The following is an 18,161-nucleotide window of genomic DNA, read 5'->3' on the forward strand; positions in this document are numbered from 1 at the left end:
AAAAATACAGTCAAAGCAGCATTGATGAGTTTCTCTCTTCTCCTCCTGAGTACAATGTCTCACTGCTTCAACTGACCATGATTATAACAACGATTTCATGTGGTTTTCATAAAAAAGGGAAATGCAACCTGGTAGTAATCACTCATTTAACATTTAAGTATCTTTGGGGAGCTTGGCAAATTTTGTAAAGCTTGAAATTCTATCTGCAATTGTTCACAAAGCCTGTACACTATGTTAGTATTATTTCCATAAAAAGTGGACATTTAGGAAACTTGGTGGCATGGATGGACAATTGCCCAGAGTCAAAGATCCATGCGTGAGGAATTAGGACCATCTGAATTAAGGATACGGAATTGATCTGAGCAGGAGTTATGCAAGAGTTGCCACTTTTCCAATTTTGTTTTGGGCTAGAGCAGTGGGCTTAAGGAAGCTACGCCAGCCCTACAGGGCCGACCTTCGAACTTTACAGGAGAAACAAACTTCTGCTTACTTCACTGTTACTGGGGTTTCTGAGGCAACAGAAACCAACCCCGAAATGGCCACTCTCCTGCATCTCCTTCCCAGATGCAAACTTAGATTTCCTGCTGTTTTATGACAAAATAGGAGCTGCAAGATGGATAGGCATGAATTCACCATTCTTTTAGCTGCTGCAGAGGAATTTCTGCATCTCTGGCTGCCCTTGAACTTCTGGGACATGCCCATGCTGGTGGGTCCTACTTGGAAGAGTTAAGACCTCACATCTCAACCCCTTCCAGAATGCACCAGGGAAGGGGTGGTACAGGGGACAGTCTGCAGAGATGGCCACTAATGCTCTCCTCCCTGAGAGCACGAGCCATTCCCCCGCTGAAGGCAGGATGCCATTCTCTTCCGTTTGACACTTGGGGCAGCCTTGTAACTTGTTTTGCCCAGTAGAATGTGGAAGAAGAGACGTGCTGGGTCCCAGGACTTCTCGTTATTGTTCAGTCCTAAGTCCTGTCTGACTCTTTGCCACCCCATGGACTGCAGCACACCGGGCTTCCCTGTCCTCTACCATCTCCCGGAGTTTGCTCAAACTCAAGTCCACTGAGTCAGTGATGCTACCTAACCATCTCCTCCTCTGCCACCCCCTTCTCCTTGGACTTCTTAGCCCCAGACTTAAGAGGACTGGAAGCTTCTGCTTCTTCCTTCTTGGAAGCCTGCTCCCATGGGAGGATTCTGAGTCCCGTCCACCACCCACTGTGAGAACACCCATCCCAGATTGTGTGGCAAGGCCTCAGGAGAAACACCAGTTCAGCCAGAGTTGAGTAAAAGCTTCTTTGGAGCTTCCAGCCCAGCCCAGCCACAAGCTAAACAGGCTGAGTGAGTGACCCCCAACTGATGCCAGATGGAGCAAAAGAACTGCCCGGCCAACCCTACTCGAAGTCTGCCTCACAAAACTGTGAGAAATGGCAAGCCACTGTTCTCTGAAGCCGCTGAGCTGCAGGGTGGTTTGTTATAAAGCAGTAAGCGACTTAGCTGGGGAGGGTCTCCTGCCGTAGACGTGAGAACTCTCAGGAAGTAAAGAAAGGGAGGGTGGATGAGAAAAACCTGCTCTGCTACCAGTTTGCCCGATTCCATTGTGAGTTTTGAAAAGGGTGGCTCAACAACCGTTATTTCTATGCAGATGTAAATTCTGAGTCTCCAAGAATTTAGCCCACAAGACACATTTGGAACCCAACATACTGGGGGTGGAGCCTATTCAGACACTTCAGCCACCCGTTGCTGACCTCCAAGTATCAATGTCATCCACGTGTCGGACTCTCGCTTTGAGTGTAAGGGAGACATTCAATAGCGCCTTAGCCCAGCCTTTACAAAGGGGTACGTCACAGCGCTATATAACGGAGCAGCCCCTGAAACTAACACAACATTGTAGATTAACTATACTCTGATATAAGATAATTTTTAAACAGAATGAACACCCAGCTATATATGGCCTACTGCAAGAAAACTTTTATTTACTTCACCACAAATGGTTCTCGGAGGAAAATTCTCTACCCGAATCCAGCAGAAGACAACATTTTTAAATAGAGACATTTTGTAAAATGCTTTCCAGGGATACGTTAAGCCTGTCAGTGGAGACTCATTCTACTAAAACTCCATGCTTGGTGACTGAGGATCTTCAAAGTATGTATAGTTCAGTTAATTGAAGACAGAGGGCTTTAGCACTTTAATTTCTGAAATGCAGGCTTAGCACGGTGGCTTGGAAGCGTGGTGGCAGTACTGGGTCTCAGCTCCAGCCGACTGCTAGAGGCACCTGGAGTCCTGCCAGTCCAAGACCCAGAGGCTTGACCTAATTGTTCTGGGCTTTTTTTTTTTTTCTTTTAATGCTCCCTAAGGGAGTCTGATGTCCAGTTATGACTGAGAACATGGTTGAAATAGTTCAGGCTTTGGGGTACTTCTTAGAAATGCACATTTTTGGCCCCTGTCCACACCTCCTGGATCAGAAAGTAGACCTCAGGAGAACTGCTGTGCTATGATACAAATTAAAAGGGCCAACTGATTCTCTGTCCCTTTGCTGTGCCTCAAACATCATTAAATGTTCATAAATCTAGAAGCCCTTCTTACACTCATTAAAGTAACATTTTTTTACAGGATTATAAAAATCTGGTAGCAAAATTTTTAACAAATCAAAAGTACTATTTCATTTCTAATTTCTAATTCATTTTTTGTTTTAACACAAAGGAAAAGCATAAAGAATAAAAATACACTACTACTTTGAAATAACATTATTATTTTGATATCAATTTGCTTTTCACATAAAGGACTGTATTATACACATTGTTTTATAACCTTCTTAACCTGCTTTGTCACTTAACACGTCCTTTATATCCTACTGTATTACTAAATATTTTTAGACATTATTTAAAGCTGCCTTTTCTCCATCATGCTGTTCTGCCCAGTCACTCAGCTGTGTCTGACTCTTTGCGACCCCATGGACTGTAGCCCTCCAGGCTCCTCTATGCATGGGATTCTCCAGGCAAGAATACTGGACTGGGTTGCCATTTCCTTCTCCAGGGGATCTTTCTGACCCAGGGATCAAACCCAAGTCTCCTGCATAGGCAGGTAGATTCTTTATCACTGTGACACCTGGAAAGCCCCTTTTCCATCATATGCTATGCTATGCTAAGTCACTTCAGTCATGTCCGACTCTGTGCGACCCCACAGACGGCAGCCCAACAGGCTCCCCCGTCCCTGGGATTCTCCAGGCAAGAACACTGGAGTGGGTTGCCATTTCCTTCTCCAATGCATGAAAGTGAAAAGTGAAAGTGAGTCGCTCAGTTGTGTCCGACTCATAGTGACCCCATGGACTGCAGCCTACCAGGCTCCTCAGTCCATGGGATTTTCCAGGCAAGAGTACTGGGGTGGGGTGCCATTGCCTTCTCTGTTTCCATCATAGGAATATCCCAAATACATTTTATTGAATCTTCAGTGGTTGTTTCAGATTTTTGCTTTTACAGATAATGTTTTCTTTGATTACTAAAAAAGTTTTTGTTCACATTCATGATGGCATTCTTGGCATCAATCCCTAGATGTGATATTCATAGGTCAAAGTGTGTGTACCCTTTAAAGGTATTGATACACACTGACAAACTGTCCTTTCAAAAAAATAAGCACCCTTTATAGTGGAAGAAAGCACTAGTTCCCTTGCACCATGCGTAGTCACGCATGCTCAGTTGTGCCGACTGTGTGTGCCATGGACTAGCCCACCAGGCTCCTCTGTTCATGGGATTGTCCAGGCAAGAATACTGGAGTAGGTTTCCATGTTCTCCTCCAGGGGATCTTCCTGACCCAAGGATAGAACCTGCATCTCCTGCATTGGCAGGCAGATTCTTTACCACTGAGCCACCTGGGAAGCCCTCGCACCATGGTGTGTGATGCTATATATCAAAGCTTTATTTAATCTGTGTCACTTTAGTAACAGGATGAGCTCCTATTGTTCTTTAATGAAGTTAATTCTTTTCATCATTATAAAAATTTATAGCCCACTTGTATTTATTTTTATTCTTTATCCATTCTTTAAAAAATATGACTATTCCATTTTCTTCCTGTTGAACTGAAAAAGTCTTTTGCATACTAAGGATTTCTTGCATCAATACTCAGAGGCAAGAAAAATATAGTAAACACTCAACTGAGTGGCATCAGAATGAGTTCATTTCAGTTCCATGTTCATCAGAAGCAAACTATAATCATTTGGTCAGGTTACATTACTGTAAATCTGTATAGAATCAGTATATTTCCTTTTCCTAGGCCTGTACTCCACTGAACAAATACAGTCCTTCTCTGATGATTATCCTGTGGGGCCTCAGGGTGATTGTTCTGAATTCTCCATTGTATGAAGAGAATGGGATTCAGAAAGTCTGAGGCCTGGCTCCATAGCTACAATTTATATAAAAATTGTAGACGAAGGACATGCTTTAGTCTTCTCACCTTTAAAACAGAAATAACAAGAATGACCTTTATCTCCCACGGTGACCGTGAGAGACAGTTTGCAGGATAAGCACACAGATTTCAGAGCCTGGTTATCTGGATTGGAATCCCCATGCTGCCATTTAAAAGCTATGGAACTTGGGCAAGTTCTTTACCTTTTATTGGAATACAGTTGATTTACAATGTTGTGTTAGTTTGCAGGGTACAGCAAAGTGAATCAGTTATGTGCTTAGTTGCTCAGTCGTGCCCAACTCTTTGTGACCCCACAGACTGACTGTAGCTCTTCTGTCCATGGAATTTTCCAGGCAAAAATACTGGAGTGGGTTGCCATTTCCTGTTCCAGGAGATCTTCCCGACCCAGGAATTGAACCCATGTCTCCTGCGTCTTCTGCACTGGCAGGAAGATTCTTCTCTACTGCTCCACCTGGGAATCAGTTACACACATACATACATCCACTCTTTTTCAGACTGTTCTCCCATATAGGCCATTATAGAGTACGGTATAGAGTTCCCTGTGCTGTACAGTAGGGCCTTAGGAGTTCTCTATTCCATGTATAATAGTGTATAAATGTCAGTTCCATCTCCTAATTTAGCCCTTCCTCCCTTTCCCACCGGGTAACCGTAAGTTTATTTTCTATATTTGTGACTCCACTTCTGTTTTGTAGATAAATTTGTTTGTACCCCCCTTTTTTAACATCCCACATATAAGCAATATCGGATGATATTTGTCTATGTCTAACTTGCTTCACTCAGTATGACAATCTCTAGATCTTAATCTCTTTGGTCTTCAGTTTATCTGTCAAATGAAGATAATAATAGAATTTACCTATTGGAGTGGTAACAAGGATTAAATAAATGAAAGTCTATATAGCACTGTAGAATGGGGCCTGGCAAGTAGTAAGCACCACGTATTAACACAACAATCATTCCAGTTCAATGACAGAACCTGCCTGTTACATGCTCTCTTAACCAGAGCCCCGACACATGTCAGGGGTAGGCTTATAACTGCTGCAAAGGCCACCACAGTCTTGGCAGGCAGAACAAGCTGAGCCGAGTCTCTACCAAACCCAGGATGTACCCTGGACATGAGTTTCTGCATAAGGCTCTAGCATGAACTTGCTTTCCTGTGATTCACCTCTTTCTTCTCAACGTGGAATGCAGGAAAACCCATCTGTTTTTATTAGCTGGATTATGACTGTCAAAGCTAACCATGTGGGTTGGTCACTTTGCTTCCAGCCCAGAACTCACAGACAGACAGCCACAAGAGCGTGGACCCAAGGCGCTCTCAGACAGGTAGGCACCAAGTTTCCTACCTCAAGGCAGAGCAGAGACACGGATTTTTAGACGCATTGTCTGTAGCTGGGTTAATTAAATTCTGTGCTCTCTGATTTATGCTCTCAGCTAATAAGGAGATTTTTGGTAACTCATAATATGAATCATAATACAGAAGATGAGTCAAAGAAACTCTCAGCATTTTGGTCATTTTATCTGATAAAAGTCCCACTTCTGTCCCCATGAGTCGCACCGTGTAAAAGAAGCTACACCCATATGGAATACGCTTGTGAGTCAAAAACAAAGCCAATGCCCAAAATACAAATCAAAAACACTGCCGAGAACAACAGGCCTCAACTAATGAATTAAAATGATTGCTGGTTTCTTTAAAATATTAAGCCCATCAGCGCTTGCCAAAAAACCCCTTGGCTAGCTGAGGGATTCAAGCTGCATTGTTCAGCTCGAGATTGAAATCCTTCCATTCATCATTGACATGTGAGAGACAAGACAAGGCTTTGACAGACAAGGGATGAGGCGCCAGATGGTTCCCATCTGTATCTCCATTGATCGTACAATGAAATCCCACCTTCCCCGATCAGAAGGCCGTGCGATACTCGGAAAATGAATACCCAATGTTTTTAAAGGAGCATAATCGCCCTTCCCAACCAGAGATGTATAAATATTAATGAACGCAATCTGGTTCTAAGCAAATTTAGCATGAACTTTTAGCTACCCTCCCCGAACAACTTCCTCCCTCTTTAACTGAATTATGCTTCAAAGTTCTGTGATTAAAAATAGCAAACCCTGCACTGAAGTTGGATCTGTGACTGAGGAAAACCTCTTCCTTCCAGCTAGTCACCGGTTAACACAGTTCACATCATTGAGTACTTTTTTTTTGTTTTTAACCAAAAAAGGGTCTCTGTTTAAATGAATGTTCAAGCAAGTATGAACAGTGAGATACAGTGAAGTGAAGTGATACAGCTCAGTCGTGTCTGACTCTTTGGGACTCCATGGACCTATACAGTCCATGGAATTCTCCAGGCCAGAATACTGGAGTGAGTTAGCCTTTCCCTTCTCCAGCAGATCTTCCCAACCCAGGGACTGTCTCCTGCATTGCAGGCAGATTCTTTACCAGCTGAGCCACAAGGGAAGCCCAAGAATACTGGATTGGGTAGCCTATTCCTTCTCCAGGAGATCTTCCCAACCCAGGAATGAAAACAGGGTCTCCTACTTTGCAGGCGGATTCTTTACCAACTGTGCTATCAGGGAAGCCCAGTGAGATACAGAATCAATATAAATATGCAGGGGACTGATTAGTAATCTATCATTTCTGCCAAAAGGATTTGAACAAACTTAGAGATTATTACACATGGAACCAGGAGTTGTTAAACAAGCTAAGTTTTGCAAAGCTCTGGAATACATGGAACCCTAGGAAAAGAAAAATGATTTTCTCTCTCTCCCATATGTCTACACATATACACACTTTTCTGCAAACTTAACACAGATGGTTAACTGAGTACTCTAAGTAAACAGTTTGAATTACTGATATCCAAGAGAAAATATTAGTTGTTTTGGGATGTTTTGAACTTGCATCATTAGTATTAAAATATCTCTAGCCCAGAAGACTTTGTCAGTCTTCTTCCTTCTTGACTCACTCCCAGAGGCTTTTATCAAAAATATCAGATAGAGAACTAGATTTGAAAATTTCATTAATCCTTTCTATTGCTTCCTTTCCTTTCCATTCAAACAAGGAAGATTTGCATACTCCCTCTAGCTTGTATGTCTCTAATCTGTTGAAGCAAAGCATTTTCCAAGAAGCAGATTCCATGTTTTCACCACTAATGTTTCCCTGTGGATCAAAGTGGCCAGAATCTTAAAGTGAAAAATGTCAGGTCAGTCCAAAAGTAATAAAAGAAATTAAATCCACATTATCAATTTTAGTCCATCAGGTGACTTGAAGGAAATAATCTTTCTTTCCTCTCCTCCCATTTGAATTGCTCTCATTTTGCCAATAAACAAAATTCTGTTGAGGACTACTATGTGCTTGGCAATGGCTACTGAAAATCAACACAATGGACAGTATTGCTATTCTTAGACACAGCTGTTATTTCAGAGACATCCCACAGATATTGCAAAGAATGTTCTTTGCCATATGGTAGCCGCATCACATATAGAGTGGATGGGTGTCTTGATCTCAAGTAATCAAACCCATCTCTTAGTCCCCAGTCCCCCTTTGGGAACAAGCTCTCAGCAGAAATAATTACCAGATTCACCAACAATATTGGTGTTTGTTTGAGGTTCAGCTTCACTAAGTCTGGACAAGCTTTTTTCCCCTACTTTTCCGAGCATAATTTGCTTGTTGGCAGCACGGTCACATGTCTGAATGACATCAATAAAGCTGAAGTCAAGGATGAACTGAAGCTTACTGAGAAAACGCTGAGTAAGTAAAAATGCATTTTGATTTTGTTCAGGGCAAGAAGAACAGGAAGGGCTAGACCCCTGGCTTGAGCCAGATGGTGCAATGTTAGCATATGACAAGGAGGAAGGAAAACAGTCCCCCTCCCTGTGGCTTTTGTAATTTTCATCAGGAAGAATGGTCTTCAAACTGTAAAGAAGAGATCTGAAATGGTTAATGTTAATGAAAGTGTTAGTCGCTCAGTCATGTCTGATTTTTTGTGACCCTGTGGACAGTAGCCTGCCAGGCTCCTCTGTCCATGGGATTTCCCAGGCAAGAATACTGGTGTGGGTAGCCACTCCCTTCTCCAGGGGATCTTCCCGACCCAAGAATCAAACCTGGGTCTCCTGCATTGCAGGTAGATTCTTTACTGTCTGAGCTGCCAAGGAAGCCCATTAATGTTAGCAGTAGACTGGAAAAATGAGAAGATTGAAAGTGAGTACCTAATTGTGTTGAAGTTTCCAGGCTCAGATACATCAGGTCCTCAGAAGTAATGGAGAGAAACAAACCAACAGCACACAAAGTTTTCCTTGTTGTTGTAGATCAGGAAAGTAAATTTTGTCTTGATTATTGAAAAAGGGATCTGAGGGCAGCAAGGGGAGAAATGGGGCTGTGGGAGATAATGGCATCCCATTATCTCCCACAATTGTAGGCAAACCTACAGTTCCAGAAGTTATATGTAAGTTCATGGTTTATGAATACTATTGAAAGAAAGTAAATGAGGTAATCAATAAAGAGTAGCAATGGGTTTGAGAGGAGACATAAGCAAATAAATGATACAGGACATATGACATATGACATAAACAAATATATGATACATGATACATGCTATTTGATAATATGATACAACAAATACATCAAATTATATTTTATGTGCATTTATATCAAGGTATACCGATATCAACAACCTCAGATATGCAGATGATATACCACTCTAATGGCAGAAAGTGAAGAGGAACTAAAGAGCCTCTTGATGAGCATGAAAAGGGGAGAGTGAAAAAGCTGGCTTGAAACTCAACATTCCAAAAACTAAGATCATGGCATCCGGTCTCATCACTTCATGGCAAACAGATGGAGAAAAAGTGGAAGCAGTGATAGATTTAATTTTCTTGGGCTCCAAAATCACTGTGGATGGTGACTGCAGTCATGCAATTCAAAGATGCTTCCTCCTTGGAGGGAGGCTATAGTAAGCCTAGAGACATCATTTTGCCCACAAAAGTTCATACAGTCAATGCTATTGTTTTTCCAGTAGTCGTGTATGGATGTGAGAGTTGAATCATAAAGAAGGCTGAGCGCTGAAGAATTGATGCTTTTGAATTGTGGTGCTGGAGAAGACTCTCAAGAGTCCTTTGGACTGCAAGCAGATGAAACCAATCAGTCCTAAAGGAAATCAACCCTGAATATTCATTGGAAGGACTGATGCTGAAGCTGACGCTCCAACACTTTGGCCATCTGATGCGAAGAGCAGATTCACTGGAAAAGACCCTGATGCTGGGCAAGGTTGAAGGTGGGAGGAGAAGGCAGTGACAGAGGATAAGAAGGTTAGGCAGCATCACCAACTCAATGGACATGAACCTGAGTAAACTTCCAGGAGATAGTGGAGGGAGCCTGGCATGCTGCAGTCCATGGGGTTGCAATGAGTCGGACACAACTTAGCAACTGAATAATCACAAACATACCAATGGCATCATAGACCTATTTTAGCAAGATGCTTGACAAAGTCTTATAAGGTATCCTGGGGTGAGATAGTAGAATATGACCTGAATGGCAAAGAATGAATACATGAGTTGAACAACTGTTAGTTAATTCATTAATGTCAACTGAACTATTGAGCTTTTTCCTGTGAAAAAACTGTATTGATTTGGATGAAGACAGAGCGGATTACCATCATTGAATTGTTATGAATAGTGGAGATAACATAATCATGTATATAAGATGATCTGATGAAAAGTCAGATAAAATTTAGAGAGCACAATATAGAGTTCTGCATTTAATATAAAGTGTAAATAGGAAGTTGCACGGTGCTGAGTTAGGGCAGCCTTGGATGACAGCTGTATAGAAGAAACAAATTAAGTCAACAGAGTGATCTGGTGGCAAATATGAGAAAGAAAGTCAAGTGCAATCTTAGAGAAGGAGAGACAGAACATATTCTTGCTCCCCTTCCTCCCGTTTTCCATGGTCACCCTGGTTGCAATGGGGACTTGATAATCTACTGGTCTGTGCTATGACGGGAAATCACCATGGGCAAGAGATAGACCTGTTCATTTTGTTATCAATCCACCATGGCATCTGTCCGGACACTCCTAAGAAACCGGCTGACCTTCGACATAGTGAATTATGGAATGAAAGATCCAAGGTCCTTAGAGGAAGGCAGAAGAATGGACAACCAAAGGGGGCAAGGAGAGAAAAATGAGGTGCTGACACAGAAGCAGACTGTCCAATGAAATAGAAAAGACCAAAAGAAGTCTCATGGAATCAAAATTTTAATTCATGAAATCCTTAGCACTGAAGACTAAGGGGGGAAATCACACTAGTATAATTGTTTTTCATATGAAAAAAAAAATGAAATTGAATCCCTATCTCATGCCATCGAAGAGAAAAATCCATTCCAGGATGCATTGTAGACTTAAAATATGAAGGTAAAATGAAAAAAAAAATATTTAGAAACAATGAAGAATATGAATGGAAAGATTTATTAAGCAAAATTTAAAAATCACTTGGCATAAAAGAAGAGATTAATATATCTGACCACAGTATATACACACACACACACACTTATGAACTAAAAGCCAAATGGAGGGATGAAATGAGCATTTCACAAAAGGAAGCATCAGTGGTAAATAAGTATGAAAAGACATTCAACCTCCTTAGAAAGGCAATGCCTTCTGAGGCCACGATCAGATACACTTTAGGTGGTAAAATGCAAGAGTTCACCATACCAAGTACTGTCAAGCACATGGGGCAACAAAACTCTAACACAGCACTAGGGGGAGTGTCAACAGGTTCAATCTCTTTGAAAAATAATTTCGAATTAGTAAAAAATGCATTTGCTCTCTGACCCAGCAATTCTGCTCCTAGGGATACCCTCACTCATGTGCACCTAGAGACGTGTGCAAGAAAATTCACATAGCAGCGTTGTTTGTATCAGCAAATCACTGGAAATGAACTCCTCAAACAGGAAATAACCCCAGGGTCCATCCACAGAAGGACAAATACGGTGATATGTTCACCCAACAGAATACTATACAGCAGGGGTAAGTGAGCAAATCCCAGCCTTAAGAAGTAGGTAGATGAAACTTAGGAATACAATTGTGAACAATAAAGCAAGTTACAGGAAATTAGATACAGCATGCTACTATTTTTACAAAGCCTACAGACAAGCACAAATTTAAGATATTTATTATTTAGGGAGATAAACACACATAATAAAACTTTAAAAAGTTCCTAATGATAAATATTAAACTTATAAAGTATATCTCAGTGGAAGGAAGCAAGATTTAGGAAGAGCAAGGAACATTCTATATATATTCAACAGCAACCATACTGTGATGTTCGACTCCTTAAACTGGGCATCAGTTCCATGGAAGTCTTACTTCATGATTAATTGTCATAGCCTACATACATGTTATAACATGTAAATAATTATAAGGAAAATAGTAGAGCGACACATACACACACCAAGGAAAGTGGGCCTTCTTAACTGCATCAAAGCTGACCGTGCATCACTTCCAGGGGGTCAAGGTGTAAAAGAAGGTTTTGCTGCTTTCTTTGGATTTCAAGTGGGTTATCAGTCAAATGACAGTTTAAAAAGATTTCTTTCTGTCTTTCTGGAAATGAGCTGGTCTGTCCAACTTTCCACTAATTCTGTCAGCAGGGCAATGCTCCAGCGGCACACTTCGTAGTCAAGAGAAGGGAGCATCTCAGTGGTACTCGGTGCTATCTCACTGCAGCTGTGTATCATCTTCAGTCCTTGGAGCTATATTTTGTGAGAAGTATTAGACAAACTAGGGAGTTTCTCGGGAAAGCTAATGTAGACATGAGGCTGTCAGATATCCGTTTCAGATGAATGGCTAACTAAATTTGAACTTGAGTCACTGAACTGAGAGGAAACAGGAATTAAGAGAAATGAGGCAGATGACTTCAAAAATGAAGAAGAAACGCTGTCAGGTATAAACATTTTCAGCTTTATTCTGCATGCAGAATGGCCACCTACTACCAATGGATAGAAATGTATTGAAGCCTACTTAAGCTTTGAAAATTAAAATATCAGCTCACAGCTTCGAGCAAGATGACTAAGTGGAGGGTGGCTCTTAGAGTCCAAGAATTACCTAGAGCTGTTATGGAATGTTATCCTTGAAAAGGAGAAAAAAAAAAGCTTAGAACCTTTTCCCTTATAATGGATTATATTTTATAATCCAGACTGCAGGCTTAGTAGTATGCTTTTGGTCTAAATTTTTAATAGTAGTAGATCATATTTACTGTGAGCTCAGTTATATCATTTATTTTTCACTCCTTGTAATCCAGTTCCAGGGACAATGGTAAAGGATAAGTGACTTTGGTCCTTAGTAACCATCTCACTCTTTGGAAGTTACTTAACCTCTTTGAGTTTCAGTTTCCTCAGTTGTAGAATAGTACAATTCTACACAATTGCCCCACAAATTCATCCACATTCTAGTCCCAGGGACCTGTGAATACAGTACCATATTTTTGTAAATGGGATTAAGAATTTCACGATGAGGAGATCATCCAGGAATATTCAACTGGACCAATACAATCACAAAGGCCCAGTATAATCACCAAGTTCTTTAGAAGAGGGATGCAGGGGGAATGAGAGACAAGGAGAAGACTGGGTGATGATGGGGGCAGAGATTGGAAGGATATCCTTTGAAGATGGTGGTAGGGCCCATAAGCCAAGGAAAAGGAGCGGCCACTAGAAGCTATAAACAGTCAAAGAAATGGATTCTCCTCTACAGCCTTCAGAAGGAACCAGGTGTGCAGACCCCTTGACTTCAGTACCACGGGACACATTTCAGAATTCTGATCTCCGCACTCTGAGATGATCCAGCGGAGCTGTTTAAAGTCACTAAACACATCATTGTGATACCTTGTCACAGCGGCAATAAGATGCAAACTCACTGTGTCACAGGATTATGGTGAGGATCCAGTGAGATGACTCAGTAAAAGTTCTTGGCATCCATTACTGTTATCATCCATCTAATTTGCCCCCAGGGAAGGCTCAGTCTCACAGTCCGCTGTATTAGTGTATCCTCAGTTATCCACCTTCATAAGCCATGGTTACATCTTCCTGTGTACTGAGGAAGCTGAGAAGAGATTCTGGACGAGAGTCAGGCATTCAACAGCCATTAATGGTGAGGGTCCAGATGGGTGCTGGACTTCTCCAGGCCTTATTCCTCAGCCATCAGTAGAGGCTAGATCCTTTCAAGCTTGAAAATGAAGGATTATATGCTCACTTAGGTCGCCTAATACATTCTTCCTGAGTCCACCCCCCCCACCCCCCACCTTCTGGTCAAACCTGTAGCCAGTGGCTGAATTATCTAGTGCTAACTGCCCCAGCTTATCTTTGCTCAGGACACTGATTAACCAAGCAGGCCTAATTCTGCGATTAATAAAAAAGACAAAAAGAGGTCAAGCAGTTCCTAGCTTAAATTTATGCTTAAAAAAAGGTATTCAATGGTTCACAAAGACTGTTCCTAGCAAAAAAAAAAAAAATCCTAGCTCCAAGAGTCCGGGGCCCTTCTGTCTTTAATTCAAGGCTCTTACTTTGGAGAACAGAGTTGGCCATCCATTCTCATCAAGCACTCTGCCCAGGCTCTTATCCTCCAAAGTGGCAGGACGTTTGACACACTTTCCTTTTTGCTAAAGGTGTAGATAGCTGTACATGGGGATCAAAAATGACCAAAATAGAACCACCACCGAAGTGCCCTGGAACACAAGCTCTTTCATATCTCTGCTTTTTCCAACTCACCATGGAGAGAAAGTCTGTGAAAAATGCTTTGCCATTTATAAATTATTCTGTCATGCAAAGCACTTTTTTTTTTATTAACGCAGTGTGGGGTTAGATGTCATGATAGAGACACAGCCAATATTTAGCTGGGCACACAGAGGCACAGTGACTTCAACTTGAGAAAATCCAGAAAACTTGATAAAACAGTTGCAAAATAAGAATAGATCTTAGCTAGAGAAAACGAGGACATTTTGGGGAGAAAAAAAAATGGTATGTGCAAAAGCAGAAAAGCCTCCTCTAAACATAGTAAGAAGTTGGTGTGTCTGGCATGCAGTGTGGAGGGACAGACAGCAGCAGGAGAGGGGGCCGAGGTCCACGCCGGGCTCGCGAGTGTTCTTGCCGAGAGTTCTGCCACAAAACGAACAGCTATCATCCAGGAGGTGGCATGTTCAGATTGGGGTTTTTTTTGGAAAATAAAAAAAGCGGTAGACGATTCCAGGATGCTGGAGGAGTCCAGTCCTGGATGAGGGCTCTGCAGTGGGGAGGCACCTACGGTGCTGGGTGGGTGGAACCTGCCATGAAAAGACGTGGATGTTGGGGAGAAGTCAGAGACGGCCTGGGGTTTCTGGCTTGGCTCAGCACGTACGGGGCGACATTACCAGCCAGTCACTGGAAACGAGAGAGCAGAGGGAGAGAGCACAGTCTAGGGCCACAGACACTACACGGAGGACACTGCACAGATGGGAGGTGAGGACTCAGAAAAGCAGACAACAGAGCCGCCGGGGCCAAGTGAGGCAAAGGAGACCGGAAACGCGTGGGCAGGGGCGCACAGATAAGGAAGGGAACTGAGCAGGCAGGGTGCCGGGCGGGTCAGCGGTGCAGGACGAGCGCGGCGACCAGGCATCAAGGGCAACCTGGAAGCAGGACAGCGGCGCACCGAGAGAGCCCGGCCTCTGCGCGTGCGCGGGGCGGGACCTTCTCTCCGGACTCGGGTTTCTCCCCAATGTCCTATTTCCCCGCGTCGCGCAGGGGCTGTGTGCAAACTCCGAGCTCGCTATGTTTGCCTTCGGAGCCGCGGGGACTGAGGTTTCCCAGATTCTCAGGACGCCAGGAGCACAGCCAAGCTCCAGCCACAACCGCTGAAATACTGAACATCAAACTCCCGCCTGAAGTACTGAGCCAGCAAGATGGGAAACAGCATCCGGGCCCAGGAGTGACCGTGACGCCCGCAGCCGTGCGCGCTTCACCTCTCCAAGCTGTTCAGAAGAGCAGACGGCCAGGCCTCTGCCAACTGTTGTCTTGCATAAACGTAGAAGTACATTTTATTCAAGTATCGTTGATTTACTTGTGTTAGTTGCAAAGTGACTCAGTTACCCATATATAAAGTTACCCATTCTGTTTCAGATTCTTTTCTCTTATGGGTTATTATATTAACTATAGGCCCCTGTGCTATACAGTAGGTCCTTATTGTTTATCTGTTTTATACATAGTAGTATGTATATGTTAATCCCGAGCTCCTAATTTCTCTCTCCCTGCCTTCTCCCTTTGGTAACTATAGGTTTGTTTTCTGTCTGTGAGTCTATATCCGTTTTGTGAATCAGTGCATTTAATTACAGCCTAAATGACTAGAGAAATCAAAGAACTACAGTAATACTTATGGACACAATAATCATTAAATATGCCTTTTAAGAGCAAGGGCTGGGGAGAGACAAAAAACCACACTGATGTACTGAGCCTGGGTGATGCAGAGAGGAAGGGCGGGTGCTGTGGGAGAGGAGGCTGGAGGGCCGCAGGCACCATTAAAGTGTTTCACCCAGGCCTTCAGGTCAGGAAGGTGGCCTGTCTGAACACATGGCATCAGTGACAAGACACAGGCTTGACCCACTGCTGGACTAGGAAAGGCAGAGTCAGAACTCAAGGGTCAGGTTTCTTAAAATAAATCTTCCATCTCTGTATTTTGAGTTTATATTTACTCTGCTTGAGTAAATTAGAAGATCAATGACAGCAATTAGTATTTTTTAGTTTCACCCTGAGTTTGGCTGTCAGAATACTGGTTATCAGAAAAGCATTCTATGTCTCAGGCATCTGGTACCACCATGGGGCACTGATTCACTGAGGTTGCTGTTCCAAGCTTGGAGCATCCACTGTTCCCCGAATGGGTGGCCTGGACGATCACGTGCTTCTCGCTGTGTCTGTCCAGCTTCTTTCAGCTGCTCCAGGAACTCTGCTGCTGCTGTTGCTGCTAAGTTGGTTCAGTCGTGTCCAACTCTGTGCGACCCCATAGACGGCAGCCCACCAGGCTCCCCCATCCCTGGGATTCTCCAGGCAAGAACACTGTAGTGGGTTGCCATTTCCTTCTCTGATGCATAAAAGTGAAAAGTGAAAGTGAAGTCGCTCAGTTGTGTCCGACCCTCAGCGATCCCATGGAGTGCAGTCTTCCAAGCTCCTCTGTCCATGGGATTTTCCAGGCAAGAGTACTGGAGTGGGGTGCCATTGCTAATCAATACTAAAAACAGAGATCCATATACAAAATGTCAAGTTCTCACATCTGACTGGTCTAATAAAATCCATTGGAAAGGGAACATCCTTAAATCTAATAACAAAGGGTTAATTCTAAAGAGATGACTCCATCCCTACAGTGATCCTGTGTATGTGGACCAGGCCCTTTTTCTTCATGAAGCATCAAATAGGGTAAATGATCTTTTTTATTTCTCTGAATTTATGCAAGGTCCTGCTGTCTTCATGCCCGAAGCCAGAAGGGAATTGCAGGAAAGAAGACAAACATGCTTTTGGGCCCAAAGAACAAATGTTCAACAGGAAATGGGCTCATCTTCCTCTGAACTCCTACAGAGCTCTGGCCCTCCCTGAGGGAGCAAACCATCCCCACCTTAAACAGTTCTTATTTATGTTCATACCTCAGAGCTTCGAAGATCTTATGAAAAGCCCGAAAGAACTGTTTGGCCAAACCAATATTTGGCAAGCTGTACATGAGCAGGACTGCATTTTAATGTAATATCTAATAATAGCTTGTGTTTGTCATGGACTTTACACTCTACTAAGATGCCTTTGCTTTCTTTAGTTTAAGCCTGAATTTTGCTATGAGGAGCCATGAAATTAGAAGACAACTACTTCTTGGTAGGGAAGCTATAATAAACCTAGACAGTGTGTTAAAAAGCGAAGACATCACTTTGCCGACAAAGGTCTGCATAGTTCCAGAAAAACATCTACTTTTGTCTTATTCACTATGCCAAAGACTTTGACTCTGTGGATCACAACAAACTGTGGAAAATTCTTCAAGAGATGGGACTACCGACCACCTGACCTGCCTTCTGGGAAATCTGTATGCAGGTCAAGAAGCAACAGTTAGAACTGAACATAGAACAACAGACTGATTCCAAATAGGAAAAGTAGTACATCAAGGCTGTATATTGTCACCCTGCTTATTTAACTTATATGCAGAGTACATCATGCAAAATGCCAGGCTGGATGAAGCACAAGCTGGAATCAATAACCTCAGATACACAGATGACACCACCCTTATGGCAGAAAGTGAAGAAGAACTAAAGAGCCTCTTGATGAAAATGAAAGAGGAGACTAAAAAAGTTGGCTTAAAACTCAACATCAGAAAACAAAGATCATGGTATCTGGTCCCATCACTTCATGGGAAATAGAAGGGGAAACAGTGGAAAGAGTGACAGACTATTTTTTTGGCTCCAAAATCACTGCAGATGGTGACTGCAGCCATGAAATTAAAAGATGCTCACTGGAAGAAAAGTTATGACCAACCTAGATAGCATATTCAAAAGCAGAGACATTACTTTACCAACAAAGGTCCATCTAGTGAAAGCTATGGTTTTCCCAGTGGTCATGTATGGATGTGAGAGTTGGACTGTGAAGAAAGCTGAGCACTGAAGAATTGATGCTTTTGAACTGTGGTGTTGGAGAAGACTCTTGAGAGTCCCTTGGACTGCAAAGAAATCCAACCAGTCCATCCTGAAGGAAATCAGTCCTGAATATTCATTG

The 18,161-nt window shown here is 42.7% G+C and overlaps 1 protein-coding gene across 9 annotated transcripts in view; it reads right to left on the reverse strand.

Moving 5' to 3' along the window:
• Positions 1 to 18,161, reverse strand: part of THRB (thyroid hormone receptor beta) — a 444,462-nt gene that overhangs the window by 359,395 nt on the left and 66,906 nt on the right. The window lies entirely within an intron of this gene.

The sequence above is a fragment of the Bubalus kerabau genome, chromosome 2 (genome assembly GCF_029407905.1).
Source record: "Bubalus kerabau isolate K-KA32 ecotype Philippines breed swamp buffalo chromosome 2, PCC_UOA_SB_1v2, whole genome shotgun sequence".
Classification (NCBI taxonomy): Eukaryota; Metazoa; Chordata; class Mammalia; order Artiodactyla; family Bovidae; genus Bubalus; species Bubalus kerabau.